Source organism: Canis aureus, chromosome 18 (assembly GCF_053574225.1).
Source record: "Canis aureus isolate CA01 chromosome 18, VMU_Caureus_v.1.0, whole genome shotgun sequence".
NCBI lineage: Eukaryota > Metazoa > Chordata > Mammalia > Carnivora > Canidae > Canis > Canis aureus.
In genome coordinates, this window is record NC_135628.1 from 11,365,145 (window position 1) to 11,389,494 (window position 24,350).

Genomic DNA, 24,350 nt, shown 5'->3' on the forward strand with positions numbered 1-24,350 from the left:
CCAGATGTGGAAATCAAAAATGTGTCCAGCCTGCCAAATATTCCTAGTGCAGCAAAATCACCCTGCTTGAGAATGCCTGGAATAGACAAAATAAAACCCATATATGTACATAATTATTGTGTTCCCTCCAAAGGTTCCAATTTTCATATTGAAATGTTTATACATCACAAAGCCTAGTATTCCTCCAAATGATCTATTTCTGTAAGTAATATATGGCCCATGGAACACATACGTGTGAAGTACAACAATAACTTAATTGAAGTTTATTAACCAGCTGGCACAGTCAAGAAAAACAGAGACCTGCCAGTTATTCCATTCACTCATCCCTGTGCTCATGAAAGCAGGTGACTGGGTCAAGTGAATATATTCACAAGTTCAATATGAACTGGGTTTTGTTTGATTCTGGGCCCACAGAGTTAGAAATACTTCCACATTTGAAATCTCATCAGAAAATATGTGTGTGCAAGAAGTGAGTTTATAGTTGTTGAAACTCTTCAAATTTTTTCATGGATTTTTAGTCACTTTTTCTGAGTCATTTTTACTTTTGAGATGTTCAGGCTCCATTCTTATCAAGTGTGAACTGATATTATTCCCCTAGGATACTTTCTTTCAAATTAGACAATCAGTCTGGTATACAGAGCATCCTAACAGTGATTTAACTTTGTCCATCATCTTTGTTGACCAGGATGGCTCAGAAAAGTCTCAATACCAAAAGGTTTGTCTCTGCTACTGTTTAATCATCTTGCCCTGGAACACCGGTTTATCAGATAAAATATATCTATAAAATGGTTCTGTATTGCTTTAACAAAGTTTATCTGTAAACTTTTGAATGACATCAACATTTCAGTCAAGCTAGGAATATAAAACGTCAGATATCTGTAGTTCAAATTTCGATTTTAAAAGATCTCCTCTTGCTAAGTGTAGTCTACAATAATGTTTCACTCTGAATAATAGCCTAACCTTTGTCAGAAATTAATGTCGACGTCGTTAAATGGGCTGTACAGCTAACTGTGAAGGAGAACTGCTAATTATTACAAAAAAGGGGGAAGTAAATGCATAGAATATGGAAATGTTTGATCTCAGCTAGCAGAACTAAATATAATCCAACAGCCAAATAATACCACATCAGCAGCTCTTAGGATTGGTTTTTGGCTTCTACTACAAATGCACTTTGAAATTTTTCATATGTAGTTCATCGGATGATACAATTTCAGGACCTATAAGGTCCTTTGCACTTAGGGAAATGATAAGCTTTGAAAAATAACAAGTGCATTGTTTTGTTTCCTGCTACTTATGTATAAATTTTTTGTTACACTTCTTTTGAAAGAGAGCAGTTAGGGATAGAATTGAGAGAGTACTGAACATTGTTTTTCAGGGAAAATGAAAATTCATGTCTGCCATAGTGGCCTCTTAAGTCTTCATATACCATAGCAGGAACAATTAGTCTTCTCCCATGCAATGGAAAAGGAAGTTTCCATGAAAAAAAAAAAAATCACTTATAGAGAGCAGGTTCATTGTGCATGTTCTGAAATGATTGACCTTGAATCCAATTTATTAAAATAATTGTAAAGAGAAGGTTTTATATTTTTAATTACTGGGGATATCATAGAAATGGATAAAATAGCACATAGCACATTTAATTATCAAAATTATATCCCTTAAGAACTCATGGGAAAAAGTCATATACCAAAAATATGAAAAGCCACTCAATCTTTCAATAATTAGAAAGACTGAGGTACCTGGGTGGCTCAGTTGTTTGAAAGTCTGACTCTTGGTTTTGGACCAGGTCGTGATCTCATGGGTTGTGGCACTGAGCCCCGTGCTCAGTGGGGAGTCTGCTTGAAGATTCTTTTCTTTTGTCCCTCCCTTTTGCAGTTGTGCACTCTCGTTTGCGCTCTTTCTCTAAGATAAATAAATCTTTAAAAAAAATCAGAAAGGCAAATTAAAATTTCTCACCTCGAAGTGGAAAATACTTTAAAACTACTATGTGGGGCAGCCCCGGTGGCGCAGCGGTTTAGTGCCGCCTGCAGCCCAGGGCGTGATCCTGGAGACCCTGGATCGAGCCCCACGTCAGGCTCTCTGCATGGAGCCTGCTTCTACCTCTGCCTGTGTCTCTGCCTCTCATTCTCTCTCTGTGTCTCTATGAATAAATAAATAAATAATCTTTAAAAAAAAGAAAAACTACTATGTGGAGAATGTTCAGAGATGCCCTTTTCTTTTTGGCTTGCCATTGTAGAAATCTACACTAACCTCCTGATCAGAGATGCTATTTCATATACATTATTGGAAACCAATCAGGTTTAGGCAACAATTCTTATAAAAGATGATGGTGACAGCATTATTATTCACAGAATACTGAAATACATTTAGTTCATGTTTTGGTAGTTTATTAACTACCCATTAAAGTCATGCATTCAGAGTATACTTAGTAACATATGAAAATGTTAATGACATAAATTTAACTGAAAAACCTGAATAGAGGCCTATGAGTCCAAATTTTAAAAAGGAAATTCATTAACATTTTATGGACAATAACAACAAAGAAAATAAAAAGAAATACATTTGAATGCTAGCAGTGTTTATATTTGGTTAATGAGATAAGAGGTGGTTTGTGGTTCTTGTACACTTAATTTCTAAAAGTTAGAAAATGGACTTATTTTTAAGGGTAAAACTAAACATTTGATAAGAAAATTGTGTCACTGAAAGTCTATTTTTTATGAAGTAAAATTATACAATTCTCTAGGAGAGGTTTAAACTTGGGTTTTTATAGCAGTTAATTTCAAAGTCTTTTGAGAATTGAAGGCTACATTCCTAAAAAGAGCAGTTTCCAAGAATAAACAAACAAAAATAACCACCTACTTGAATGTATACCAGTTTTTATTTATATATTTGTATCTATAAAATGTACCTGAGGAGTATATATAGAGTCTCCTTACCTGTGACATTTCCACGTCTAAAGCTGATATGCTGTTATTGCTTGTTCACATGTGCATGCTGAATAACACACCTTGCAAAAATAAGCAGTTGAAAACAGAAGACAGTGTTATAGTATTGTCATTCAGTTGCTGTCTATGACTTCTTAGTTGCCTGCCAAAAATTAGGTATTTTTCATGAAAAAAATGCTTTTAATGATCGATCAGCTAACAAATTGATTAAGCCTTTTCTTAATATTGCTAAACAAAGAATGAGAAGTCAGATAAATATAAACAACTGGATTGTCAAATTAGAGTTACCTGAATCACAGGTCTTATTCAATATCAAGTCTTCCCCATAATTTCAAGAACAGATCCCATACACAAAGCGGAGGAGGTCCTGAACCCCTGGAGCAATTTCCTAGACTTCTGGATCTGGCATTCTCTGGCACAGATTAACGTATGAGGTTTATCGGTAAGGTTTATGGTTTTTTATGGTTTAACATAAAAAAATAGGTGGTTCGTGCAACATTTCCACTTTATACTCAATGCATACATTTAATGTGCCATATTTCTAGACAGCTCTGTTCCATAAACCCATGGGTTGCTGGTTTGTTTGTCATAAGGAATCCTAGATAACCAGGAATATTCTGCTATAGGCATTCCACAGTTAAGAGTGCTGCTAACAACACATGTTGAGTTAAAGTTACTAGTATGTTCATAAAAAAATCAGAATGGGTTACCTGCTTTCTGTATTTCCAAGACTCATCCACCCTAGCTCTGTAAAGGATGTGAACAGACTTCAGACTGTGCTGCAAAAGTGAGAAAATGTCTCATATGTCACATCATGGTAAAGGCCAGTCCTCAAAGAATCAGTCAAATTATACTTCCTCTCAGAAAAAAAAAAAAAAAAAAAGTTTTACTTCTTTTTTCAAACGTGTTAAAAGCATTCACTTTCATTCTCTTTTTTAAAAATTTTTAAAAAAGATTTTCACTTATTTATTCATGAGAGACACACACAGAGAGAGAAGCAGAGATACAGGCAAAGGGAGAAGCAGGCTCCATGCAGGGAGCCAGATACAGGACTTGATCCTGGGTGTCCGGGATCATGGCCTGGGCCAAAGGCAGGCACTAAACCACTTAGCCACCCAGGGATCCCTCTCATTCTCTTTTCTACCATCTCATTTTTTAAAAAAGATTTTATTTATATATTTATAAAAGACACAAATAGAGAGGCAGAGACACAAGCAGAGGAAGAAGCAAGCTCCCTGCAGGGAGCCCAATGCAGGACTTGATCCCAGGACACCAGGATCACCACCTGAGCCAAAGGCAGATGCTCAACCACTGAGCTACCCAGGTGCCCCTCCACCATCTCATTTCTAAATGCATTTTATAAAGATGCAACTTTAAGGTCCTATATTTAATCACATTTGCCATTTTAAGGGAATATCCAAAACTCATGTTAATCTGGACTTAGTTTTTTGCAATTGACCAGTTTCCAAATTGTAATAGAATTTAAAATGTGAATATCTTAATAAAGCTACTTTAGGGTCTCATCACTGTAGCATCCTCATCTTTGGAGATAAAATATCCAAAGCTTCGAAAATCCTCTCATCAACCACATTTGCAGGAGGTCCTCCAAAGTACATGATAGATATGATGGTTTCTTTAAATAGAGAATAGTATTAAAAAAAAATCACTAACTGGCTGTGATAGGAAATACTCATGAATTGATCAAATTAAAAGATCTATATTTTCTATACCTCCAAATCTATAACGATCTGTCATACAATCTGTAAATTTAGGGACTCCATGAAGCACAGTGGTGTCATTAGGGAATATGTAATAGATAAGGAAAGACATAGAACCCTAGCCTGGCGTCTTACTCTCTTAGTATAAAAGGCTCAGCTGGCATAGATATTTTGAGTTATCTTTCTGTTGTGTACTATGGAAATTTATACCATTCAGGGAAATGCATCACAGTACTATTAAAGATAGATGAAAGTATGCTTTTTTTTTAAATGAGAGAAAAAAAGAATATAAAAGGGAAGATAGAAAAAGAGTATGGTCAAAATATCTCCATCCTTTGTATTAGGTAGGGCAGTTTTAGAAAGAAAATATAGGGAAGTTGATAAAAATCTGTCCACAACTATGTAATCTGTGCTAGGACACAGTCAGATGACAACTGTATTAAAGTATTAGATTATCTAACAGATAACAAAATATTTTAAAAATGTATGAGTAGATAATACATGATGGTTAGCATCTAAACAAATATCACTCTGCTAGTTATCTCTGATGGAGCTCCGATGTCACTTTAAGTATCTATAATGCAAGGGAAAAGGACCCAAAGAGTGAGGAAAAGTACCTGTAAAGAAGTTGTATCACCTAAATTATAAATTTACTCTATTTTTGGTCTTTTTTTTTTTTCAAAGACTAAAGCTAGTGGAGACTTCAACACTTTTTGAATGAAGTTCGATCTTGGAGCTCTTAATCTCAGTGTCCAATAACACACAACATAAAAGTGCTAATATTTGAACTTTTGATTACTGCCCAATGTTCAATTAAACAATATCCAATAGAAATGTGAAATACTCTTTTATATATATCCTATGGACAATTTCTAGATATTTTGGTATCTGTGTAGGACAATTTCACTTAAGATTTTTGTCTAATTTCCTCTCTCTCCCCCAAAGGGCTTATATTATTGGATATATAAACATAATTAACAGGCAACATTTCTATTTATAGTATCAAGGTTAAGCCAAGATTAAAATATGTATCCCAGGAATACCTGGGTGGCTCAGCAGTTGAGCATCTGCCGTTGACTCAGGGAGTTATCTTGGGGTCTGGGATCGAGTCCCACATTGGGCTCCTGCGGGGAGCCTGCTTCTCCCTCTTCCTATGTCTCTGCTTCTCTCTGTGTGTCTCTCATGAATAAACAAAACCTTTAAAAAATGTATTCCAACACCTTTAATTTAAGAAACAATCACATATTAAATTAAGTGATCTAGATTGTTGCCCACTTTAAACGATTTGTATTTATATTGCATGTTACAAAGACTAAAATTAAACTTGTCAAAAGAAGAAAAATTCCCATTTTCTATGCTAACAGTCATTATTTTGTTTCTAATAAAACTTTCAAAGAAAAAGTTTGCTTTTCACATTTTTGAAGGATTCCTCTATTTCCTCTACCAACAAAAAAGAAGGATTTTTGTGTTCACAATCATTGATTGAAAGGGACTGGCTTATGCTCTCTTCAGATTAATCTTACAATAGTTATTTCCTTGAACAGCCATCAAATACATAATATTAGCATAAAACCATAATTTTGCTTTTCACTTTTGCCAATATTAAGATTATGCTGCCATCTGATTCATAGGCAGGTTTACAGGCATCCATCAAGTTAAATATATTTTAGACTATAAAAATAAATTACTCATCAGCTTTTTATTAACTCTATGTCATGTATATATATGTAGGCAAACAGACACGTGACCAAGACAGACATTGCTGAATCTTACAGGAGTATGGGGAATTTAGATAGAATTTGTATAAGATTTGCAATTACTAAGAAACTGTTTATAGGATTAAAATACAATCCTGAAAATAGAAGAAAATATGGCTAGGGGATAAGAATTTAAACATCCACACGTTTTGTAGGTAAAAAGTTGATATGTGATTGCATTGGTGGATAAACTATTTAACTTATGATGAAAATGGACCCATATATATTTATTATATGCACATAATGAAAAGAAATGGAAACACACTTAGGAGTTTTCTGAAATCTGAGAGTGTCTTAACCTTTCCTAAGCTATGAGGTTGCTTCCTTTCACACAATCTTCAATGATAATAAAAGTATCATGGTAACTCTCACTTTTGAATAACAACATTATTATTACTAAATACACTAGTTAAAAAGAGAAATTTTGTAAAAAATAATCATTTTTAAAATAGTATTGTTTTATGTAAGTTGGTAGATACATCGCATTGTCAGGAAATCTACCTGATTTAAACTATGCTGTCATATTTTCCTCATCTGAAAAGGTAAAGGAGAGTATATGAAGGAATTAATTCATTTGTTAATTTAATAACATCCATCTGGTGTCCACCAGGCACTCTTCTAAATCCTGGAGATATACTCAGGTACAGATAGATAAGACTGACATCACTTGGTACCTACATTCCAGTGGACAAGAGAGATGATAGACAATGGAATTCCAAGTAATGATAAGTGCTATAAAGAAAAATTTAAAAAGGCAAGGAAAGGAGAATTAAAAGAGGTGCAATTTTAATAGATGGTCAGGGAGGACTCTCTGAGAAGGCAGCATTTTGACAGAAAATTAAAAGACATGCTAAAAGGAAGTCATGCTATATTTGGAAAGATTTCCGAAAAAGCATCAAAGGCTTTGTGAGGAGAAGTATGTTTGAGGAGTAGCAAGGAGATGAGTATAATTGAAGAACATAAAGACAAAGAGAAAAAGGAAGAAAATGTGGTAAGAGCTGTAGCCAAGGGTAAGACTATAAAGAGTATTATAAGCCATGGGAAGGACTTCATTTTTTTTAAAGATTTATTTATTTGTTTATTCATGATAGACACAGAGAGAGAGAGACAGAGACACAGGCAGAGGGAGAAGTAGGCTCCATGCCAGGAGCCCGACGTGGGACTCGATCCCAGGACTCCAGGATCACGCCCTGGGCCAAAGGCAGGTGCCAAACCGCTGAGGCACCCAGGGATCCCCAAGAACTTCAATTTTTAAGAGATCCTAGGAAGATCTTATGTCTCAAAGATGAAAGGTAATCGCCAAATAAAAAAAAAATTCAAAATAAAATGCAATAACTATTTTAAAATAACTTTCATTTAATGCCCTACTCATTCACATGATGTTGAGTTGATTTTGTAGATTTTTATGACCAGATTGATCCATAGCTATTTAATACGTGGAGGTATATAGTGAATAGGATAGTCAGTCACATCTTTAAATGAAACATAGCATTTAAAGAAAAGCCAATCAAAAGTAATTTGCCAAAAACCAATACAATTTTATAAAGATTAATCAGTTGTTTTAAACTGACTTAATTACACAGAATCCTAGACACTACTAAAAGAACGGCTGGCTAAAAAGCATGGCAGACCATAAGTTCCATAAGGAGAGGGAGCAGTTCTAAAACAGCTGCCCACCCTTCTGAAAATTACTATGAAGTTCAGAGAGTAATCACACAGAATCAGTATATGTGAGCGCAATCCGCCATCAGTAATAAAACAGCAACTTACTGTGCTGAGGAAGCTGTTGTTTTGAAAGTGCCCCAAATTCTTAAGAAATATTCAAAAGTAAATACACTCTGGAAACAGTAAGAATCTACCCCCAAAGCTGTAATCACCAAAATGGTCCCACTCAACAAAAAAGTGAAAGGACAATTAACATCAGCATTGTATCTTGTGTCTAAAATATAAATTTTAACTGCTATTTTTATATCAAGTCAAACTATGACATATGTAAATTCTTTAGAAAAGAATGGCTTTCCATTTTACACCTTGAAAAACTGGAACAAAAACACATTGGTAACCCAACTCCTAATATAGATGTGAACACCAAAATGTCACGTTTTGGACTCATCTGAAGGATTCATAAACCTGATTGCTGTCGGTAGTATGTTACCATTACATGATTGTATCTCAACAATCAGCCCAGATTACATAATATTACTAACCCAATAAGATCTTTGAAAATACTTTGATAAATGCTATTCTAGACTACAATCCTACATTTTTTTTTAAATCAGAACATTGCTTTAGTAACCAAGAAACATAAAGTCAAATTAGTTGCTCGAATATGGTCATTAGTTATTCTCAGATGTTTTATGGAAGGAAGTTCCTTATTTTCTGTATTCCATTTTAATCTAAGTTTGTGGCCTCTATCCATTTTGTTTAGTTTATTGAATACCCAAATCTTTTAGAAGACAATTATAAATGATAGGTACTATTAGCCTGTCTTAAGAAATCTAATTTGAAAAAAAAAAAAAAAGAAAAGAAATCTCATGTGTGCTAATGCACTGCCCTAAAAACATTGCCCAGGATTCTTTTTCTTTTCTTTCCAGTTTTTATTTAAATTCCAGTTAGTTAACATATATATAGTGTAGCATTACCTTCAGGAATAGAATTTAGTGATTCATCACTTAACGTACAACACCAAGTGCTCATCACAACAAATGCCCTCCTTAATCCCCATCACCCACCCACCTCCCCTCCAACAATTCTGTTTGTTCTCTATAGTCAAGAGAGTTTGTTTTATTGTTTGACTCTCTCTTTCCCCCCATTATGTTTATTTGTTCTGTTTCTTAAATTCCACATGAGTGAAATCATATGTTGTCTTTCTCTAACTTATTTCACTTAGCATAATACATTCCAGCTCCATCCATGTCATTACAAATGGCAAAATTTCTTTCTTTTTATGGCAGAGTTATATTCTACTGTGTGTATTTGTATATATAGATATACACACAAATGTCCACTATGGACATATGGGCTCTTTCCTTAATCTGGCTATTGCTGATAATGTTACTATAAACTTTGGGTGCATTGTCTCTCTGAATCAGTTTCTGTATCCTTTGGGTAAATACCTGATAGTGTACTTCCTGAGTCATAGGGTAGTTCTATTTTTTAACTTTTTGAGGAACCACCATATTGTTTCCCAAAGTGGCTGCCCTAGTTTGCATTTCCACCAGCATTGTAAGAGGGTTCCCATTTCTCTGTGGGAGAGATCCCAATGTGCAGGATTCTTGTAAAATCTTTGCAGCTACAATGTGAATTATAACACTATCATTGTCTTCATCTAACAGATGAGAAAACTGAGGCCAAAAAGGACAAATAACTTGCTGATGGTCAGAAAAATCAGAGCGTATGGTCACAGGATACAAACCCTGGTGTTCTGAATTCTAGAGCCAAAGCTTCTGATTGGCATCTTAAACTGCTTTTCAGGGGAAAAGGGGAGAGACCCTGGGTGGTAAGGTTGGTAAATGTTTGAATCTCCATCATGACAGCACAGAAGTTACTCTCAGTAGACACATACAATTTATTTGAGCAATGAACTAATTGCTTTGATGATGAATTAGCTAACTCCCAAGCTCATTATGATATAATTATATTAAATTAATGGATTATAAAAATAAAAATGAGTGTTGCCATAGAAAACTGCATATATTTTACTTGGGTCAAAGATATCAGAGATCTTATTTCTGCACATGAAGATTAATAAATGAATATTAAATAAATTATTAGAATAAGTAAGAGCAATGAATGAAAATTAGGATGAAATTTTTCACTGTTTAGGTTGTTTGTTACCTAAATAAATATTTAGACTCTGCAATATTAGAGACAGTGGTTCCTTAGTGATTAACTATGTTCCCTTTACAAATCCACCCATGATTAAGGGTTAATAAATTTCTTGGTTTTGAAAAATCTCTCCTTAAGAGTATTCTATAGAAAATATGTAAGAACATCTTCACAAAATTAATATCATTGAGGAATCCAAAACAGAGGTAATTATATGTTTAATGTTTAACTTGGTTTTAATTGAAGTGCTTCTTATCACACAGCTGGGTGCTATTAAGAAGGAGCTCTTATATCTGAGTCCATTCACTCTGTAGTATACAACTTTAATTCTATTAATTTTAAACACCAGTTGTACAGTGGTTTTAAAGAATGTTGAGTGTGAAGAATTACTCTACTATCAAGTCTCATTCTATAAAGCTGTCATACTTATTTCAGAAACAACAAAGGGTATCAAAGACTAGAAGCCTATGTTGGTAGACACCAGTTAGATCCATTCTTTCCATATCTAACCATGTTATCTATTTCAAAGCAAAAGGCCAAATGATACATTGAGGAAATGTAATTATCATCACAATACAAAATTATGTGGTATGATTTTGATTTTATTATATTAGTATAGCTTTGAGTCTTCATATCTCATCATGAAGATCAGCCATTTTTAATATTCCTATTGTTCCATATAAAATATAATATTTTAATGGGTGCTATCTCTTATTGCAGTACAGTAAAATTATAGCACCAGAGATTACAACCAGAGCAGTAAAACAATTCACTGAAGAGTAGGTCCAACTACACATGTAAATGTGTGATTTGAAGAAAATTAAAGCATACCGATGTTAATATCATCAAATGCAATAGGGCTTTAGCTTTTATGCAGAAAACTATGTTAATGTATAGACACTTTCACTGAGTCACATAAAATCAATTGCTGCATCAACATGTTATAAAAGGATGAAAGTAAATAAAACCTGGCCAGATTTTAAAGCATCTGAACAGGATTTAAATACAAATCAAAATTATACATTAGGCACATAATAAGTGTTTGGTAAATGAATAAATATGAAAGATAAGAACATATATAATTATTTCTCTCAGTCACTGAACAATATTGTTACTTCAGGGACTGAGGCCTAGAGGTTAACTCCCAAGAGGCCTCACAGGGGCCCTTTATTGCCTTAGTGAATTCCCTTTGGTATAGGACCTAACAGTCAGCTTTGAAGATTCTGCAGTCTAAATGGTACAAGGCACTTAATGCCATCAATCTCCTCTAAAACCAATTCCCTTTAACTAAGATAATGGCACCTCTTTATAAAAAACAGAATGCTGATTTATTCACTTCAAAGGGGGCATTTCATCCCATAATCTTTACATTTTCTCCCTTTTACATAGATCTACACAGGAATCCAAAAATTAAAATGAAGGCTGATTGGTGGACCTTGAACGGAAGAAGCAATCTTTAATGGCTTTGGTCTACAACAGTATGATATGTCCATTTTATAAGCAGGATTCTCTGGCTTAAGGGATTGATGGTTGAGAACTATGTCAGCAAAACACCCTCTCTTGAATATTACTAGTGACTGCTACTACAAGTTGTTGTTGTTTTTAAGATTCGAATTACTACTCCCTTTCTGATTAATACATTTTTCTTTAACTGTCTAATGAGCAGTATCAGGGGTGTTTATCTCATTACTCAACAAGAGGTTTGTTCAGATCTATTATCTGTTGTACCTACAACTTGAATTTAAAGTGTTAGCTACATTGACTCTAAAATACATCTTAAGGAAACTCTTATCTTTATCAGATTACCATATCTATCTAAAAATGTAACATTTCTACCATGGCACCATGTGGAATAATTTGCTCACTTAAAGGGCCTAAAACTTTCTGCTTCAACTTCTAAAGACATAAACATAATGGGACGGAGAGAATACATTATTTTAGGATTCACTGACATCTAAAATTCTTGCATCACTGGGTGCTTTAGAATGATTTCTGCATATTCCCATCTTCTCTTCAATTCCAACAGCTTTGGAAAAAAGAAAAAGAAAACTATCTCTTCCCAGTCACCAATACCCAGGGAAGAAATGGAAGGAGTGTTGATCACTCCCTAACAGATTGCTATATACATTATTCTCCTTTGGTATAAGTGTCATTAATATTTTATAAATTATATTAGGTTGGGGGTTAGATTATCCACAATGAGGTCTTTCATATCTCTGTCAATAGTTAGTTGTGTAGCATTTTGCACATTATCTAATCTCATTTGTAAGTGGGGTTACAGAGTTATCAGAAGTTCTTAACGTCATCATGTTTGTGGCATTGACACAATCCTATCGGTAATTATGGCTAATTAACCCAGTGACTCTTGAATGTGTAGTGGGAACACAGATCAAGAAAAGGAAGAAATGTATTAGAATGCATTAGATTTTCAAAGTAGAGAAAACGCATGTATTTATGATAAACCATTAACTGAGGAAGACTAAGATAGATTCCCAACTTTTCACAAATACTAACAATTGCTAGAACTCTCTTAGGTCATAGAATTCATAATGTCTTTTATATCTGAAAGGTAAATATATATATATATATTATTTGTATATATATTTGCAACTATAGCCACAGCATTCATAGGTTACGTCCTACCATGAGGACAAATATCCTTCTGAAGGAGTAACTGTTATCACAAGCTTACTCTCAGCAATTCCTTATATTGAAACCAATCTGGTCGAATGAATCTGAGGCGGCTTCTCAGTTGACAAAGCAACCCTAACATGATTCTTCGCGTCTCATTTTATCCTCCCATTCATCATTACAGCTTTGGCCATAGTCCATCTTCTATTCCTACACGAAACAGGATCTAACAACTCCTTAGGAATTTCATCCGACTCAGACAAAATCCCATTCTACCCTTACTACACAACCAAGAACATCCTAGGAGTAATGTTCTTAATCCTAACATTAATATAACTGGTCCTATTTACACCTGACCTACTAGGAGACCCGGACAACTATATCCCTGCAAACCCCCTCGATACTCCCCCACATATCAAACCTGAATGATACTTCCTATTCACCTATGCCATCCTACGATCAATTCCCAACAAACTAGATGTACTCGCTTGTATATATATATATATATATATAGAGAGAGAGAGAGAGAGAGAGAGAGACAGAGAGAGACAGAGAGAGACAGAGAGAGACAGAGAGAGAGAGCTCTTCTTTCTGACAGTCCCAGTTCTCGGTAATGGTATAAATTTTTTCTGTCACTCAAGATTAAAACCTCAGGTTTACATTTGTTTGTTTTTTTTCTTTACTTCAGCACATTCAATTACATGCAAGCCCATAATAATTTCTTTGAATTATACCTACTATCCTTTCTGATGCACATCAACTATTCAATTCTAGCTCTGGCTTTCTCTGACATGGACTTTTTTTAAAATTTATTCATGAGAGACACAGAGAAAGAGGCAGATATATATATATATATATATACCGATAGATGATAGATAGATGATAGATAGATAGATAGATAGATAGATAGATAGATGATAGATAGATAGATAGATAGATGATAGATAGATTAGATAGATATCAAGAACCAGTAGATTGTAGTAGCTTTGGAGTCTCCATTTTTCCCCTATATTACACTTCTGCTTAAAAGTTGCTGAATACAGAAATGATTGCTTGATGTGAAATCACAGCTTCTTATAATTCATGGGCTAAATATGTGGGGGTATGAAACAATGTAGGTGTAATGATTCGACATTAAATTTAATTTGGGTTAAAATTCCACTGAAAATTTTTTTTTGCTAAGGTATTCTCATTCTTAGGATAAATAGCTGAATTGATATACACTCATAAACACTTTATTGGGAAAAAACAAGCATTTAGCTATGTCTCTGGCCAGAACTAGAACAGCTTTCCATTATTACACTTATGACTGACTTCAAACATTAAAGAGAGAGAGTCACATATGAGGCAATGTGGAGTTCAAGTCACAGAGCAAATATTTTCCATTTTTTTTACATCAAAGTTCAATCAATAACTTCATATCAAACCTGAATGATACTTCTTATTCGCCTATACCATTCTACGATCAATTCCCAACAAACTAGAAGATGTACTCGCTTGTATATATGTATACTCGCTTATATATATATAGCTCTTGACCTTTGTTTATGCATTAGTCAAATATAGAAAAATTAACAAATACACAGGAAATGTGATGCTTTCTTAATTTAATTAATATTCATAATATTCATTATGTGTATGAATAATGGTTAGCAGACAACCACAATGGGGGAGGGGATTCTTTCCTTCCTCCTTCACTTCTTCCTCTCCTCCTTTCTTTCTTCTCTTCTTTCTCTCTTCCTTCTCCATATTATTTTTAAAGTCTAGTATACCAAAATGAGAATTTGGTGGGAGGAAGAAATTAAACTCTAATTTACACCCTAATGTCTCTACACATGTGCCAGTTTGATAGGAAATGGTAGTCCTAATTAAACTAAGTAGTCCCATCTGGATAAATAATAATAAGTGAATAATGAAAAGCATATTGTGCATCATTGACTTGCATATATAAAAATATCTTTCTTTCCAAATTAGCTCTTCTTTCTGACAGTCCACTTCTGGGTAATGGCATAAAATTTATCTGTCACTCAGGATTAAAACCTCAGGTTTACATTTGTTTGTTTTTTTCTTTACTTCAGCACATTCAATTACACGGAAGCCCATAATAATGTTTTTGAATTATACCTACTATCCTTTCTGATCCACATCGACTATTCGATTCTAGCTTGGCTTTCTCTGACATGGACTTTTTTTTTTTTTAATTTATTCATGAGAGACACAGGGAGAGAGGCAGAGACATAGGCAGAGAGAGAAGTAGGCTCCATGCAGGGAACTAGGGAACTAGGACTCCAGGATCACACCCTGGGCCAAAGTCAGACACTCAACCACTGAGCCACCCAGGCGTCCCTGACATGGACTTTTGTAACAGCTTCCGAAATATGCTGGGTTTAATAAGCATTGATATCCTCATTTCACATCCTTGTGACAGACAAATCTGAACTGGACAATAATTCAAAATGATAGATTGGTAAGAGATGAAAAGACCAGACAAATAGAATGCTAATAGTTAATTAGGGCTTCCTGCATGCTAGGAATTATTGTTTTTAATCCTTAGTAAAACTTGGAGGATTTCTAGTAGTTTAGTATACATGGCTAATTTTTATGAAAGAATTTTGTGGCATTAAAAAAATTGCTAAAGATTAGTGATGCCAAATAAGTTTTTGATCAGTGTCAAAGAGAACTTGTACTATTAATCTGTGCAAACATTCATTCATGTTTTCTTTTTTTTTTTTTCATTCATGTTTTCAATTTTTATATCTACTTTGTCCTTGGCTCTTAATTTCCTCTATTACTATTTTACACTATATTCCAAGTTCTACTTATTTTAATGGCATCAGAAAGATAGAAAGTGAAAAGATATTACTTTGCTGGATAGCTAGGTGAATCAATGATTGACAAATAAGGGTAAAAGCCCATAAGATTTATTTTCCATTGCATTTCTTAGATTTCAACAGCAGCAAGTATTCATAACTAAAATATTCACCTAATTTCAAAGGACTTTAAATTATTCAAATAGCTAGAATTTTAAACTTGTATTCTATCTACTTTTAAAAATGTTTGAAACATACTGCAAAAAGTAAAATCTACAGTATGGTTTTTTTAAAAAATAGTAAATTATGTACCAGATGGGAATAATCTGATTAGCATCATAGAGTAGCTAGCTAGTTCAATAAAACTTGAATATTGACTCGGTAACTGAACACCTACTATGTATTGGGCTCTTTGATATAAAAAAAGAATAAAATAGACCCTTTGTCTTCTAATTTATATGGTTTAATTCAGGAGACAAACATATGTAAGAATTATAATGCAATATATTACCACAGGTATTAATTTAGACTTCCTAAGAAACAACTTCAGATTGTTAGTGGCTTAGAAAGTAAACTATTGCTTGCACACAGGTTTAGCTGAACTAGCCTTGGCTGGACTTGATGGCACAGCTTCAGCCTTTGCAGCATCTGGGCCTGTCTCTAAGCCATGGATTGGAATGAGATCTGCTCTGTTTCTACCATCTTCTTTTTACTAGTGGCCACATGGGGCATATTCATTTCATGGAAAATGATACTGGTACAACAAAACAAGCCAAACTATGCAGGCACATTTAAAACCTTTGTTTGCTTCAAATCTGCTCATATCCCTTTGGCCAAAACAAGTGACATGGCTAAGCTCATGCATTTCAGGAGTGTATACAAACCTCAAGAACGATACAGAGACAAGTAAGTATCTGCCAAACAACTCCGTTCATGACTGCACTATGTAAGAAAGGAAACTCTTAAGTGGGCTTCCAGTCTGAGGCTGGACTTTATTGTACAATCAAATGGGAAACTTTTGAAGGTACTTGTCTTTCTTCCTCCCAAGTTACCTCTCTTGGGTTGGCTTCTGCTTTAAATGATAAGAAGTAATAAGAATCAGATGAGGTTTATTCCAGGACACTGATTAATGACACTGATTAAGCTCCATTTACTGGTATGTATTTTAGTAGACACATGAAGTGGCTCCCTCAGTCACCCACATCTTATTCAGTCTAACCCAGCTCCCACATTGTTGCTGATGCTCTTCTACTCCTTGACAAACTGACCCAGGAAGAACTGGCTAATAGCAGGTTATGTCATTTTAATCATCCTCTACCTTATCATCCATTGAATAGGCCCATGTTTGGGGCTCAACAAATGGCTTATGTTAAGATTTTAAGATCTGATCTTAGAGGACAAAGAGTATTCTTTCCTCCATACACAAAAGCCTATGAAAGTATAAAATTACATCAAAGCTAAAAAGGCAAGGAAAAATTTAGTAAAGACTATTACCATAGGGAAGAGAGACTGACCTCAATGCCCTCTGGAAAAGGGCTGGAGAATGGGGCGCCTAGCTCAGTCAGGTAAGTGTCTGCCTTTGACTCAGATCATGATCCCAAGGTCCTGGGATGGAGTCCTGAGTTGGGCTGGGCTCCCTGCTCAACAGGGAGTCTGCTTCTTCCTCTGCTTCTCACACAGCTCATGTTCTCTCTCTCTCTCTCTCTTAAATAAATAAATAAATAAATAAATAAATAAATAAATAAAATATTTTTAGTAAGAAAAAAAGGCTGGAGAGTTCTTAAGATCTAAGGTCTTAGGCCATCTAAGACTAATTTTGCTAATTGAGCTTACTCAAAGGAAAAGTAAACTTTTCCTTTCATCACAGGAGGTAGTTTTACAACCATGTTATAACAAAGATTCCCAAGTAATTCATATGTTATCATGATATGAAATTTTCTATTCTTCATATGATATAATTTCTTGACCCTCTACCACCAACCTAGCTCTTCCTCTGTTTATACTCCAGTGCTGCAGTTTTGGGTTTTTTTTTGTAAAAGGATGTCTGAAATTAAATTGTTGATTTCTAATATATATATAATATTTTATATAATATAATATATAATATTATATATATATATATCCGGCAAGCAACTGGAGGATGGCCATACTTTGTCTGACTACAACATTCAAAAGGAGTCTACTCTTCATCTTGTGTTGAGACTTCATGATGGTGCAAAGAAAAGGAAGAAGAAGTCTTACACCACTCCCAAGAAGAATAAGCATAAGAGAAAGAAGGTTAAACTGGCCGTCCTGAAATACTACAAGGTGGACAAGAATGGCAAAATCAGTCGCCTTCATCGAGAGTGCCCTTCAGATGAATGTGGTGTTGGAGTTTTTATGGCTAGCCACTTCGACATACAATATTGTGGCAAATGTTGTCTGACCTATTGCTTCAACAAACCAGAAGACAAGTAATTGTATATGGATTGATAATAAAAGAAGTGAACTGATAACAAAAAAATTAATATATAATTTAATATTTTATATTTAACTAATATAATTAATTTACAATCAGCTGAGGCCTCTTCTGCTCTAAATTAAATTGCTGGTCTTAGCTTTAAGTCAACTATAATTTTTATAAAATTTTTTACATAAAATAGTTTAGTTTTTTCTCCAGAAACCTCTAACAGGTTTTTCTTCCTCATTAGCATCAGTGAACATTCCTTCTCCTATGGGTTTGAAATGATTTAGTGACTATTTCTTCTGAAGGTTTAGTTGAATGTTCTATAAATGGAACCTCATTTTTGTTTTAATCTCAGTCTTTAGTTTGTCTCCTCATTCTCTTCAGGGTATCTTGTTAATCTAAAAACTGCTAAACACTGCTCAAAACATTTTAAATTCCAGATTTTGTTGTTTTGTCCATCTTATTTACTAAATTTTAATCCTCTCTAGTCAGCCAAATGTAGAATGCCATTTCTCAAATTACTGCATATTTTTCTTTAGACAATTGATGGCTTGTATATATGACACTTATGCTTGTTTACTAACAAACACCATAGATCCCACAGGCTGTTCACATGAGTAGACATTTTCTGAGATTTTTAGATTCTTATTTTTTCCTTTTCATTCTTCAGCATAGACTTTTTGTTGTTTGGATGTTTCTGAGAAAGCTGTCTTTCATTAATTTATTCATCCTTCTATTCTTATATTGTATATTCTGTCCTAACCACAAAATGCTAGAAGGTGGCACAGAGAGATATTGAGGAACAGACTTTACACTATGGGAGACCACTTCTTAACAGAACAGGGAATTTATATAATAGTAAGTCTACTGTTAAATGTTACAAGAGAGATACATACAAGAGAAAAACAACAGGGTCAACAAAAGCTTCTCAGCAGAGGAGGCCATTGCCTCTAAAAAACAAGTCTGTGGAGCCACAGAAGGAAACAAAGTTTAGGCAAGTTAATCTGCATTTGCTGAGTGTTAGTTTTTTTTCATTGGTGCACTACAGACTTTTAAAATAATAATCTAAATGCCTTGCTCTCTTGCTTTGTATTTTGTTATAACAGCTCTGGCCCATTTCTTGAGTGGCCTATCTTCTTATACTCAAGCAAATGGTCAGGAACATTTTGGTGAATTTACTTAATTTACTTTATATCACCTAACTCAGAATATCATAAAGATGCTTGTCATATCAAAGATAAGCGTGAAAGATGTTCAACTTGTTTTGAAGAGAGGAATTAATTTTAGTTTGGCCATCATTGCGGACAATGTAGTGTAAAGAAGGAAAGACATTAGGGCAGTGATGTTAGCAAGATGGTGGAACAGGAATTTTCAGTGCTGGTTCCTCACAGAAAAATGATTTTTGACAACCACCCACAGATGAGAGTACCATTTTGGTCACTGGGGAATTTAGCAGAAAGGCCACAGCACTCTGTTGAATAAAAAAAAATCTGAGAATAGATGCATTGAAGAGGGTAAGAAGAACAGTTTCAGTTTACATGCCTCACTTCTCCTCCAAGAAGAGAAAGGTGTGAAGAGAGATTCCATCAACCTGAGATTTTTCCAATAGGGGAAAGTGAGAGTGTAGTGAGTGTCCAGCTTCTCCAGCCAAAGGGGGCACTGTTCAAGAGACCCACTTCATTATTGCCCTGCCCAGAAAACTGGGGAGATCAGCAGGGTGAACAGTCTAGGAGTAGCTAGGTGCAGGGAAAAGGGGTAGGAGCTCACAGCAGCTGGGGTACAAAACTCAACAGAGTTTTGGTTTTTACTAATTGCCTTATGGACTCCATCAAGAGGGCTTCCTATGAACTTAGTAGGACATAGTAGATCCCCAGCACTCTGTGTGCCTCCCCAAGCTGTAATAAATACCCCAGCAGAAGGCATTTGCAAACATCAATAGACTATATGCAAACACATGCAGATAGCTGCTTGACTTTGCTAGACTTGGGGAAAACACAACACCTTCAACACTTGAGGACAGTGACCAAGGAAAATTACATTTAAGGTTCTCAGCCCCTAGAATGGCTTTATGGGATTTAGAGAAGGTATATAATTCTACATAATCTACTTCTGTACATATATCCAAAGGAAATGAAATTAGGATCTTAAAGAGGTATTTGTACCCCGTTGTTTATTGCAGCACTATTCACAAAAGCCAAATACGGGAATAATTTAAATATCCATTGCAGATGAATGGATTAAAAAAATGTGAGATATACACCTATCCAGATCTATATAGATATATAATGGAATATTATTCAGCCTTTAAAAAGAAAAAAATTAGCAATTTGCAACAACATGGATGAACTTTGAAGATATTATGCTAAATGAAATAAGCCAGTCACAGAAAGGCAAATACTGCATGATCTCACTTACGTGTATAGTTTTAAGAAGTCAAACTCATAAAAGCACAGCGTAGAATTGATATTTACCAGGTGCTGAGAGTTAGGGGACAAAGGAAGGTGTCAGTCACGAGGTTCAGAGCTTCCATTATGTCAGATAAGTGCTGGAGAAATGATGTATAGCATGATGACTCTAGTTAATAATGGCATATTGTATACTTGAAATATGCTAAGAGAGTAGATATTAAGTGTTCTCACCTCCTTCCCCTCACACACGGTAACTCGTAAGGTGATTGACGTGTAATTAGCTTGATTTACAATCATTTACAATGTATACATATGTCAAAATATTATGCTGTACACCCTAAATATATATATATATATTTCTAATTTGTCGATTATACCTCAATTAAACTGTGGGGCAAAGCAAGAAAAGAGAGTAAGACATTGCAAAAAGTTTATCTACTTTTTAAAATAAATATTTCCAAAGTACTTGATCTTCCTTTTGAAAGTCTATGCTGAGGTACACATTTCTTTTATTTTTAATGTAGTTGTTTCTTTGTGGATGAATTATATCTGGGAAGCTGAGTCTACTTAACTGAGTTGTTCCCACACCATAATGAAAGAAAGGGATGCCAGTATCCTGGAACTAAAAAGCCTGCCTTTGAATGTTCATGACAAAACAAAAGCAACCAGAAAGCAGCATCAGCAGAACATACAAAAGCAGCAAAAAAGAATTGCCAATCATTCCATAACCTTACGAAAATTTACTCATTGAAAATAAAATGAAAATTTATCCTTCATGCTTACTGAAAAGAACAGTGGTGCTCAAATTTGGTCCCCCATTGGAATGAATGCTTTACTCGACAGGATAACAAATGAAAATTGGATCAGGGACACATTTTCAATGAAAAAGACACACTGCCAGATGGCTTCTTGGCAAAGGAAAGGGAAGAGTTGATTAAACTGTCATGTGATGACTTCAAATTCAGCAAAGTGCAGTTTAGCAACTTTTTGTTGAGAAGGATAAAGGAGGACATTCAGGTACTAGGCTTGGTTTTGACAATAAGGTTTAAGATTCCTTTGCGGCTTTACTGGTTTTCTGCCATTGCTTGCAATAAGGGAAAACACAAAATTAATCTCAACCGAGAACAAAATTTCTGCTGAAGAGAACTTGAGTTTCTCTAGAACTAATTCTTTGAAACCTTGGTGTCAAACACACTCTTCATAAGGCATGTTTTACTTTTCAAGAAAAACATAATGTGCATGTTCATTTACAGGTGCTGCTACCTCAAGGTGAATTAGAATTTCGTACCTTTCAGATAAGAGGGGTATTATAAAACTTCCACCAAAATACAAATATGTTCCCTAAGGACTTGTTATCCAGTTCATGTACGGGAGAAAAATAATTTTCCTTCTACTTCTCTGGGCTCTCGGCTGAGAATCCCTGTAACAAAAGACAGATTAATAGAACAACAAACAGAAACTTAATAACATGTATACCTCCCGTATATATGGGATAAACCCAGAAAACTGAGTAACTCTTGAAAATGGCCCAAATCACCACCTTTTTACTTTATTTTTTAAATATTTTATCTATTTATTTGAGAGAGAAAGAGAAAGAGAGCAAGCACAGTGGGGAGGAGGGTGCAGAGGGAGAGGGAGAAGCAGACTCCCGCTGAGCAGGGAACCCAATGTAGGGTTTTATCCCAGGACCCTGAAACCGTGACCTGAGCCGAAGGCAGAGGCTTAACTGACTGAACCACCCAGGCGCCCCCAAGTCACCACCTTAAATACCATTTCCAGATAAAGATAAAAGATGTTGGAGTGAGGGAGACCAGGTACAGAAGGTTACCAGAAAAGGCACAGTAAATGAGGTTATGGCTTCTATGTAGACTTAAGTCCATGCCTTCTCCAATGATGAGAGTTTCTAGAGATGTATCATTATTCTCTTCCTACTATGGAGAAAGGCACACACTACAAATGGATATTTCCCTTATAAATGTAAATCTCTGTTACAAAATGGTAACTTCCACTCCTGGTTTTCAGAGCTCTTCTTGCATCTGCAGCCTCTCAAAAATAATCAGCCCCAAATAATTCAAATGCCAAAAAGTATATTTGAAGATGGTAAGTGCTGCCCCCCTTCATTTGTCAATCATCTTTCTCCTTTCCTCTAATAGGAGATTCCTAGTTTCTTTCCTAACTGTACTGGCCCCCATACACAAGAGTTGTCAACTAGATGGTTTTTCACCCACCTGGCTTGGGGGGGCCAACAACACATGCACTTGGATTCTGTGCTTGGTGCAGGGTTGGGCATATAACTCAAGGAGAGCAGTCCACATCAATTTTGGAACTAGAATGGATGCTGAGAAATGACTCTTCTCCTGATGCTCCTGGATACTAAAAACATGGTAGACAATTGCTGCCACATAGTGAAAGCCTGCCTAAGAATAAAAGAACACCCAGAAAGTAGAGACAATTATGAGAGGAAAAGCCAGACATATTTCTGATGGCACTGATTCCATGCCAGGCTCCTGCTTTGCTAAAAAGTACCTCCGATCTTATAATTTTCAATTGTAAGCCACTATTATTAAGCCACTTTAATTATTGAGATTCTGTCTTAAAAAAAAATAAAAGAGTGTCTTGACTAAAACACTAAGAATCTGCGTTTGGGAGGTGGATGATCTCTATATTTGTTTAAGAGAAAAGATATTCACATCAAACTAAGAACAAAGCATCCCAGAACAATTTCTGGAATAGAGCAATATCCACAGAGTCTGCAGAGCCACAGATCTTTGAGGTAAGACATTATATCATACATAAATTCTTATGTCCTCATAGTGTAGGACTCATAAGATTTTTTAATCTAATTGAATACTAGATTCCTTGCCTATAAAATATTATATATGAACTCATCAGAGAATACAGTTTGTACCTATTAAACTCATGAGTAAATTATTTCTTATCTTACTTCAGTTTATTTTTGCCTTAAGTGTTTTTGTTTGTTCTCATGTTCTTGTCTGACTCCATAATAGCTGACATTGGTAAAATAATAATTAGATATTCAATTAGAGAGTGTCCACAAATTTAAATTCTTCTATTTATATTCTTCTAGAGAAAATTCCATAAAAACGTAAATGAGCATTTTCATTCATAATTGAGATAATTCATGAACATTATCATAACACCATGTTTTTTTTTTTTAGCATCTTTTCACTGCTTAAAGCACTTTTATGTGTATTATTTCATTTGCTCTCTGTACCTCCTTTTCAAGGAACTTACTACGTTATTACATAGCTGATAGAACATCACTGGGCCACAAGCCCACCAACAAACAAACACTAATCAAATAAAAAATGCCCTCACTGTTGCTGTTTTGGTATTCCCCAGAAGTATCAGCAAGACATGTGTTACTGAAGTTTTCGTAACAGAGATGGAGAGAAAATTTACATCGTATGACACTGAAATTTTAAATTAAGAAAACCTAATTAGACATCTTTTCAATTTTCAATTTTCTGTTTTGAAGTCATAGTCTGTTCCCCCCTTACCGGGCCTACTTTCCTTACCTCTTGCATCACTCTGTCACCTCTCGTTCATACTTAAACAGAGAAACTTGGCTCTATCCCCACCCCTACATCCTTCACCTCACTCATCAAAAGGATCCAAATGTCTTAAAACATACTCCTCAAAGCTTAATATGCACATCCATCACCTGGAAATCTTGTTAAAATGTCAACTATGATTCAGTGGTTTGGGGAGGGAAACTGTCTGGGATTTTGCATTCCTAGAAGACCAGATGACACAGATATCATAAATCTGAGGATGACCCTTTGA

General features: G+C 34.9%; 1 long non-coding RNA gene across 1 annotated transcript; it reads right to left on the reverse strand.

Annotated features, from left to right (window-relative positions):
- Positions 1 to 1,600: 1,600 nt before the first annotated feature.
- LOC144288261 (uncharacterized) lies at positions 1,601 to 23,291 on the reverse strand. The gene is made up of 7 exons (XR_013356233.1): positions 22,772 to 23,291; positions 21,832 to 21,963; positions 20,607 to 20,680; positions 17,204 to 17,393; positions 3,656 to 3,724; positions 2,937 to 3,087; positions 1,601 to 1,917 (listed from the first exon to the last, which is right to left on the reverse strand). It is a non-coding gene; the product is annotated as an uncharacterized LOC144288261 (long non-coding RNA).
- Positions 23,292 to 24,350: the final 1,059 nt, after the last annotated feature.